The 9,150-nt window shown below is 39.8% G+C and overlaps 1 pseudogene across 1 annotated transcript in view; it reads right to left on the bottom strand.

Moving 5' to 3' along the window:
* Nucleotides 1-1,297: 1,297 nt before the first annotated feature.
* The window catches only part of LOC105545582, a 24,701-nt pseudogene continuing 16,848 nt past the window's right edge, over nt 1,298-9,150 (bottom strand). The window contains exon 3 of the transcript XR_001006946.1: nt 1,298-2,017. The product of XR_001006946.1 is annotated as a nucleolar protein 56-like (transcript). The remainder of the gene's footprint in view (nt 2,018-9,150) is intronic.

The following is a 9,150-nucleotide window of genomic DNA, read 5'->3' as shown; positions in this document are numbered from 1 at the left end:
TTCACCGTGTTAGCCAGGATGGTCTCGATCTCCTGACCTCGTGATCCGCCCATCTCAGCCTCCCAAAGTGCTGGGATTACAGGCTTGAGCCACCATGACCGGCCATAAAATCATTTTTAAAGTAGAAAATCAAATTTTATGTTTCCATTAGTGTATTTTTAATGTTAAAGCTAGTTTTAATAACATTTTATAAATCTATTCAGTTTTAATTAGTTTGACCATAAGGTAAGATTTATATAAACATTTTATAATGCTTTACAATATTTTTTTTCTCAGAGCAGAACAATGTTCTAAGCAAACTCTGTTGTGCTTCTATTCCAATGTCCAATTTATGGGGGAAAAAACTAAATAATGCCAGTTTAACTTTAGCCAATATGTTCACACATAAAATCTCTTATAATTAATTTTTATAAACCTTTCACAACTTGTTCAAACCTTTAGCTTTATTTAACTTAAAACAATTCTTTAACCCTCTAACCTAGGCAAAAATTTACATTCCCATACTTTCTTATAATCTCTTGCAAAAACACATTTTATTCTCTTACACATCTTGTATGTACACTTATTTTTTCAGTAGTCTCAATTACATGTTACAATGTTAACTCTTAGTGACTTTTACTTTTGGTGAAAACCTTGGTAAGTAAGGGATTTTAATTACGTATTAGGTGTGGAGCCTAGGACCCAGAGAGAAATGCAAATAAAGTCTGACTCTTTCCAGTGTCTAACTCCATGTGTCCCAGACCTTACCTAGCTGTAAAGCAGGCAAGCTGTACAGTTGAGTCATAGCAGCATTTTATGAAGCATTTAGGAGGCCTAATCACCTTTAAATTGTACAACATTTTTGGCATAAATTTCTTTTCTTAAATTATTTCACGACTTACACAGACCATGTACAACATGTTTAGACTTTATGACTTGCCCTAAACATCCCTCTTTTAAACAACCAGTCCTTTTACTTTAGGACAAGAATTTACCACACAACATCCTTTTTTATATAAAATCTCTTTTCTTTATAACCTTCTTTGCATAGCTGGAGGGCATGGCTGATTCCATACATCCCCATGCCTTATTTAGAATTTAATGTCTTCAAAATAAATTGAACAGTTTTCAAAAGTCAAAGCAGTTTATGACCTTAAAGCCTTTAGCAAACCTAATATCTGACCTGCATAATTTAGAGTAAATGTTTTTATCAATAATCTTTAAAACTATTTTTATTTGCCAAAGATTACTGAAGTTACATGAACTAGAAGGCATTACTGTTTTTATTTTGCTTTGTGTGTGTGTGTGTGTGTGTGTGTGTGAATTTGTTTTTATTGGGGAACAGGGCACAGGTTGGGAGATGTCACCTTGGGCTATCGTATGCCCCACCTCCCAGAGAATGTCCGTTTGCATTCTAATCTTCCTGGGATGCTTTATGGAACTTTTTCTTCTTCTTGGAGCTGCTCTTGCCAGCTGCCTCTTCAGGCCCACTGCTGACTGGCTCCTCTCTGGAGAATTTCCTCTTTTTCTTGGAGCCACTTCTGTGGCCTGCCTCTTCGGGGTCATTAACTGTTTCCTCCTTGGGTGAAGACTTCTTCCTCTTGGGAAGACTGGTGCTGCCAGCGGTCTCTTCAAGATCACTACTCATCAACTCCTCCTTGGAAAAAGATTTCTTTTTCTTGGGTTTGGAGAAAGAGATAGATGGGTCTTCCATTCCATTCTCATGAGGAACCTCCTGGGGCTTCTACTTTTTCTTCTTTTTGGGTTTTTCACTCGTCTCCTCACACTCCTCTGGAGTACTACTGCTGTTTTCTGAAGATGTGAGGGCAAGTGCAACCAGCTGTTTCTTTTCCTTCTTTAAGCATTTCTTCTCCTGTTTCTCCAGCTTCCTAGTAATCTCAGCAGCCGCTTCCTCTGCCTGAACCATTTCTTCCTTCATGACATCCAGATTCTTTCATGGTATCTCTCCAGTCTCATAGAAGGACAGTCGCTCTTCAACTTGTTCTCAAAGCCTCTCCCCAAATACACTCGTGGGCACCTCAGAGAAGCAATCAATTCGTGAGGCAATACTGCATTTGTTTGCCAGGTATTGGGAGATGTGGCCTTTGTTCTTGGCAGCTGCTCGGCCAATGAAGGTGGAGTGGAAAATGAGTCCATATTTTGGTGTGTTACCCCTTGTCTTCAGGGCTCTGGAGACTTGGTCCCTTTGCTGGGCCCTGGGAATCACTCAGACACCAGGACTAGCTATTTTGCTTTTAAGAGTTTATTTTTGTTTAAGCCAACTAATTAGAGCTCTTTTATATAAACATTACACACAACACATATGTAGTTACACAGAAAGACAGACAGGCAGAAGATTACTACAGTAGTTGTAAGATTTTTCATTTGCCAATTTTTAAGTTTCTTAATTGGTTATTGGCTTTAGGGTGGAGCCCTTGGAAAAACAGGGCCAGGAAAGAGGTTGAATATCCACTTTTAATTAAGATGACTTTTAATCATAGCACCTTTTAATGAAATCCATTTAAAATTTCCTATTACCTAATTTTAGCCAGGCTAAATGGCCAATATTTCTGGCTTTTGAAATTTACCAGAGGTAACCTCCCAAGTGCTCAGAGAAAGGAAAATTTGTTTGAGGCGGAGTCTCACTCTATCACTTGGCTGCAGTGCAGTGGCACGCTCTTGGCTCACTGCAACCTCTGCCTCCTGGATTCAAGCGATTCTCCTGCCTCAGCTTCCCGAGTAGCTGGGGCTATTGGTGTGTGCCACCATGCCCGCTAATTTTTGTTTTTGTTTTTTTTTTTTTTTTTTGAGACAGAGTCTCACTCTGTCACCCAGGCTGGAGTGCAGTGGTGCGATCTCAGCTCACTGCAAGCTCCGCCTCCTGGGTTCACGCCATTCTCCTGCCTCAGCCACCTGAGTAGCTGGGACTACAGGAGCCCGCTACCATGCCCGGCTAATTTTTTTTGTATTTTTAGTAGAGACGGGGTTTCACCATGTTAGCCAGGATGGTCTCGATCTCCTGACCTTGTGATCCACCCGTCTCAGCCTACCAAAGTGCTGGGATTACAGGCGTGAGCCACCGCACCCGGCTACCTTTTGTATTTTTAGTAGAGACAAGGTTTCACCATGTTGGCCAGGATGGTCTCAAACTCCTGACCTCATGATCAACCCACCTTGGCCTCCCAAAGTGCTGGGATTACAGGCATGAGCCACTGCCCTTGACCAGAGAAAGGACAATTTAAGATAGTCCATGGAGGAGAAGAGACTAGACAAGGTTATGCAGATATTAAACCAGAAAGGACTTACTTCTTAAACAGGGAATCAAACCTGCACTGCCAGTGTGAAATGCCAAAAACACTAGCTACTGAGCTACAGCACAGGGTAGTCTCTGTTAGCCTTCCCAGAAGAAGTCTAGAGTAGTTAATTTTGAGCTTGCAGAACCTTTTAACTACTCAAGATAATTTTTAGAGCAACCTATGACATAAACCCTAATATCCCTGTTCCCTGGAAGGCAGAGACCAAGAGGAAGTACTGCCACGTGGTTACAAGGTCAAGCACCCAAGGACATAAAACAAGATGGAGACCCCATTCAGTTGTTTGTTTGTTTCAGGGACATACAGGAAAGTTTGTTATTAACCAGTTTGCTGGGTCATCTTGGGCAGCGAGTTTATGGGGTCCTAAGCCCATGTTTTATCCTAAGGTACCCCTCGACACAGAAAAACAAATTCATAGCACAAATACATCAGTTTGAGACTGGCCTCAGAATTTTTTTTTTTTTTTTTGCATTAATCATGTCTTTACAGAAGAGTAAACAGTGACTTTTACCATTCATTCAACTGTTTGCACAGAGAGAAACCAGAAATCTGACTGGTAAGAAATTCTTACCCTTGGGCGGATACAGTGGCTCATGCCTGTAATCTCAGCACTTTGGGAGGTTGAGGTGGGCAGATCATGAGGTCAGGAGTTCAAGACCAGCCTGGCCAACATAGTGAAACCCCGTCTCTACCACACATACAAAAATTAGCCGGGTGTGGTGGCACATGCCTGTACTACTCCCAGCTACTCAGGGGGCTGAGGCAGGAGAATCACTTGAACCTGGGAGGCAGAGGTTGCAGTGAGCCGAGATCGTGCCACTGCCCTCGTGACAAAGCAAGACTTCAACTCAAAAAAAAAGAAAAAAGAAAAAAGAAATTCTTACCCTTTTACCAGCATGCCAGGCTTCTTGGTTCCCTTTCCTTTGCCCCAGCGACCCAGCTTGCACATCATCACACTGGGGGCCAAGCTTCATCATAAAGGAAAATTATCTTTTTTGGTTCTGACCAGAGTAAAATACATGTAATAAAACACAGACATTGGTCACTCTGCTTAGCACCCAATATCAAACGGGCAAGGCTTAAATTTGCTCACATGGGCCTCTTCATCTCTAATCCAACCTCCGACTATGAGTTTCAACACGTGTTCTCTGGGCAAAATATTTGCCCTGAGTAACAGAAAAGATAAAAAAGGGAAAGGAGAGAGAAAGAGAGAGAGATTGAGAGAGAGAGAGAGAGAGAAAAAAAAAAAGCATTGTCTGTGGCAGGGTGGGGAAGGCGAAATACTCAGGGAGCCCAGAGAAAGACCCACACTGAAAAGCTCAGGTGGCTGCAGCTGCTGTCATGAAGGGATTTATTTTTTTTCCAGCAGTCCCGTCAGCTCTCAACTTTCCCCTTTTGGGGAAGAAAAAAGCTCCCCATGTCCCACGATCCTCTATATGCCTAATCCTGTCACTCACAGTTGTCAGCAAAGAGTGCAAGGCAGATTATTCCAAAGGGAATAGCAGTTGACATCCTGTGGTGCCAAATTTGTTTTCAACCAAAAGGGACTTTACTGAGAGCCTTTTTTTTTTTTTAAATACAATCTCACTCTGTTGCCAAGCTGGAGTGCAGTGGCGTGATCTTGGCTGCGATCTCGGCTCACCGCAACCTCCGACTCCCTGGTTCAAGCAATCCTGCTGCCTCAGGCTCCTAAGTAGCTGGAATTATAGGCACATGCCACCACGCCCAGCTAATTTTTGTATTTTTAGTAGAGACAGGGTTTCACCATGTTGGCCAGGATGGTCTGGATCTCCTAACCTGGTGATCTGCCCACCTCAGCCTCCTAAAGTGCTAAGAATACAGACGTGAGCCACCACTCCTGGCCAAGAGCCTTCATTTTAAAATACATTGCTGTTCATTCAGAACGTTCCACTGTAAGTTATCTTTAGCAAGATTTTGCTGTTTCTGTAAGACTTCGCTGCCTCCCAGGCCTAAAGTATAAGCTAGAAGGAACTCAGTTTTCCACAAATTAAGGATCACATTTTTATCAAAAATATTGGCTTTACTCTCAGGTTCTCTTGATCAACTTAGCCAATAATTTTTCCTACCTAAGCATGCAAGAGAAATGAAACAAAAGGGTAGAACACAAAAATCCCTGTGAAGTTTCCAAAGCCAAATTTTATAATCCCTGAAATGTTACTGCTTACTACCAGTTCCTTTCTGACCCATTCAGATGTAAGACACCTCTAACTGGATCCAAGCCAGTTCATTACTGGATCAAATCCATTCCTGGACCCAGTCCAGTTTCTGTTGCGACTCCAAACCCAGTTTGAATCAGATATTTGCTCAAAGAAACTTGGAGAGCTCAAAACACAAATCTGTGGAACTCTGAAATCCAAGAGGAAGCTTACTCACGATCCCCAGCCACTCTGAGAGATCAATGGACACAAGTGGGTCCTGCAGTCACCTTGCGTGTTCACTTGGTGCTCCTGGGGATCACTAGAAGCTCCACTTCAGATCCCGCTTCTGACACCATCTGATAAAAGAAAAACTTCAGTCAAATTAAATTTAAAGGAGTTTAATTGAGCAAGGAAGGATTCACAAATCAGGCAGCCCCCAGTATCACAGCAGATTCACAGAGACTCCAGGGGTGCCTCATGGTCAGAACAAATTTATAGACAAAAAGTTAAAGTGACGTACAGGAATTGGAAGGGAGGTATAGAAACAGTGAGACTGGTTACAGCTCTGCATTTGCCTTATTTAACACAGTTTGAGCACTGAGCAGTCTATGAGTGGTTGAAGTATGGCCACTGAGATTGGCCAACACTCAGCTATTGTTACAGGTGCATACTATTAAGTAAGGTTTTCAATTTTGTCTGATTATTAAGCTAAGTTACAGTTCAAGCAGAAGGACTCCAATATAGAAGTATGGAGACCTTCTCAGGTCATATTTAGTTTGCTTTAACAGCCCTAAGCAGTTCCCAGGTTGACTTTTCCCTTTAGCTTAGTGATTTTGGGGGCCCCTGAGATTTATTTTCCTTTTACATTTCCCCCCTTTTCTTTTTAAAAATCTTTTCTAGAAAGCATTTTAAAAGAAAATGAGTCTCTGGTTTGAGGTTTTGTTTGATCTCTCATGGCTAGGATGGTTTATTCCTAGACAGGTAGGTCCTGAGCTATTAGGAAAGTTCATTTTTAGCAGGGTGTGAAGTCTCATGTCCTATAAAGAGAAAATAGCGGGAGGAAGGAAGAAAACAACAACAAACAAAGAAACAATCCTGGAAAATCAATATAGGCCACATTACTCTGAAGTCCATACATCAGTAGGCAGATATGAAAGTGCCTTATGTATGTAAATAAGTTACTATTATTTTCTTCTGAAGTTTAAGTTGTCTAGCTTCAGTTTACAGGGTTTTATGAAAATGCAGCTTAGTTTTTGGTGACTCCAAATTATAAAAAATGGGGAAAAAAGAAGGAAAAAAATTGAAAACATTATTTTGCAGGCTTATAGCCAAGAAAAATTTGTCCAAATTGTAGGAAATAATAAAAATTGAAAAACATTAGGTAAGACTAGAATCTAACAACAGATTACTGTAGTTTTTGAAACATATTTTTTTCTCTCTCCGGTTTCCCATTTTTACTAAAGACAAATCATGGCAGGACTGGTTTGCTTTATTATACTTGGCCTGATTATTTGTATACAATGCAGTCAATTATTTTTTTACATAGCCTTTTAAATTGGCTTTGATGGAACTTTGTTCCATAGAAGGAATTTCAGATAAGACGTTTTTAAAGCCAAGCCCAGCCATAGATTTGTACCATCAAATACCTATGAGTTAGGTGAATTCCTCTCCTCTTGAGGTTTTAAGACAAACTTAGGGCTCCTGAGCCTGTCAGAAAGTGGCATTCTTTACTTACCACAGGTCGGGAACCCTGTACAGGGACTGTGTTGACAAAGGTGTGAGGCCTGTATTTCCAAGGGACTTTTATTGGCTCCATAAATCAAGTTTGATTCCTTAAAGGAAAGCACACAATTCCAGTCAAAGCCTTGGTAAAATAACCAGTTTCTTTAACTGTGACGTGTTACAAATGAAAACAGATTCTTATTGCACTTATGCAAATAACTGTATTGTCATCAGTTAAGAATACTCACAAATAGTTTCTAAATTCTGTAGAAATCAGGTAGAAAGAAATGAATATGCTCCAAATTGTGTTCACAGGAGTGTATTTTACTCAACCATTAAAAGCTGTAAATAGCTTAAAAGTTTTCTTGACTCTGAAAAATGAAACAAAAGATCAGCAATGTTTTAGCAAAAAGTTTAAAAGATCACTTCAGGCTTCTATTATTTTAGTCCATGTAGTTAATTTCTCTTCTGCTTGATATTCATAAATATTTCAGCTCTCCATGAGTCCTGAAAGTTATTCCTCTATTCTGATGTCACAATCATCAAAGTTATCAGAAACCTGCATTCAAAAGCACCTGTTAGAGTTTTATAGTTGATTATAAAACCACCTTCTAAAGACAATTGTTCATAGATGGCAAAAAGTTTTAGGGCAATCATAGCCAAAGACAAGGAAATTTGTTACCTCTGTGGCACACAATAATTTAACATAACAATTATAATTATTGCTGATAATGTACATTAAGCTATCAGAATTATAGGAGTTTCCCATAATTTAGGGACACATGCTAATAACATATTTATACAAATACAGCCTAAGGAAAACCAAACAATATTTTATATCTGACAATATTTCCTGTACAATTTTACACCAAATAAGCAAAATATGTCAGTTTTGGACTTTAGGGAACCTAATATCTTAAAGGATTAATTAGGTGAGAAAATATATAATTTATAATTACTTTTTTTGTGATATGGAGTCTTGCCCTGTTGCCCAGGCTGGAGTGCAGTGGCATGATCTTGGCTCACTGCAACCTCCACCTAGCAGGTTCAAGCAATTCTCTTGCCACAGCTTCCAGAGTAGCTGTGACTACAGGCATGCGCCACCACACCCAGCTAATTTTTGTATTTTTTTAGTAGAGACCAGGTTTCGCCATGTTGGCCAGTCCAGTCTCGAACTCCTGACCTCAGGTGATCCACCCACCTTGGCCTCCCAAAGTGCTGGGATTACAGATGTGAGCCACCATGCCTGGCCATAATTTATAATTTGATTTGGAAAGTTTGTTCAATATCAAAAGTTTAAAACACCTGATATCACAAAGTACCATTACAGATCACTGTAAAATAAGTAATTTCATTTAACCAAAGTAATATCTCAAGGATTAAAAAAAAAAGGTGAAACCTTCATTCTTTGAGAGAGGAGATTTAATTTTCCAAACAATAAGCCCTAATAAAAACAGCATGAAGCCAATTAAATTTGTTTTTCAAATTTTTATGAACAATCTATAAAATTTTAATCTTTACCATAAAATCTAACTTCCATAAGCCTTTTATAATCTTTATTCAGGAGCTGGTTAACACCTCGAGAAAATCTTGTTAATCTGACACAGGGGCCTATATGCTGGTCTTGCATTAGTGTGCCTTTGACATTGATGATTAATTTATAGAGAAACTGAACTCATTTTATCTCTTAAAATTGGCCTTTACAATCTCACATGTCTACCTCTTCCACGATAGTCCCTAGGCCTTGAGGAGTGGAATAACTTTAATTTTGGCCCTGTGTCTCAGAAATGCAGTTTATTTTGATTGGCATCTTCAACTGGGACTGAAGATGGGGTTTTAATTGCTGTCAGTGTTTAAAATTCAGCAGGACTTGGCATCCTTTTTAGACCTAGGAGTCAAAGCCCTGTAACACAGTGTCACCAGTACTTTAAAAGCAGAAACAGAGAGACACACAGATGTAATAACCTTAATTTTTT

Source organism: Mandrillus leucophaeus, unplaced genomic scaffold (genome assembly GCF_000951045.1).
Source record: "Mandrillus leucophaeus isolate KB7577 unplaced genomic scaffold, Mleu.le_1.0 Scaffold332, whole genome shotgun sequence".
Lineage (NCBI taxonomy): Eukaryota > Metazoa > Chordata > Mammalia > Primates > Cercopithecidae > Mandrillus > Mandrillus leucophaeus.
Note: the sequence above shows the minus strand (reverse complement) of the source record. Positions and strands in the feature narration are given on the sequence as shown.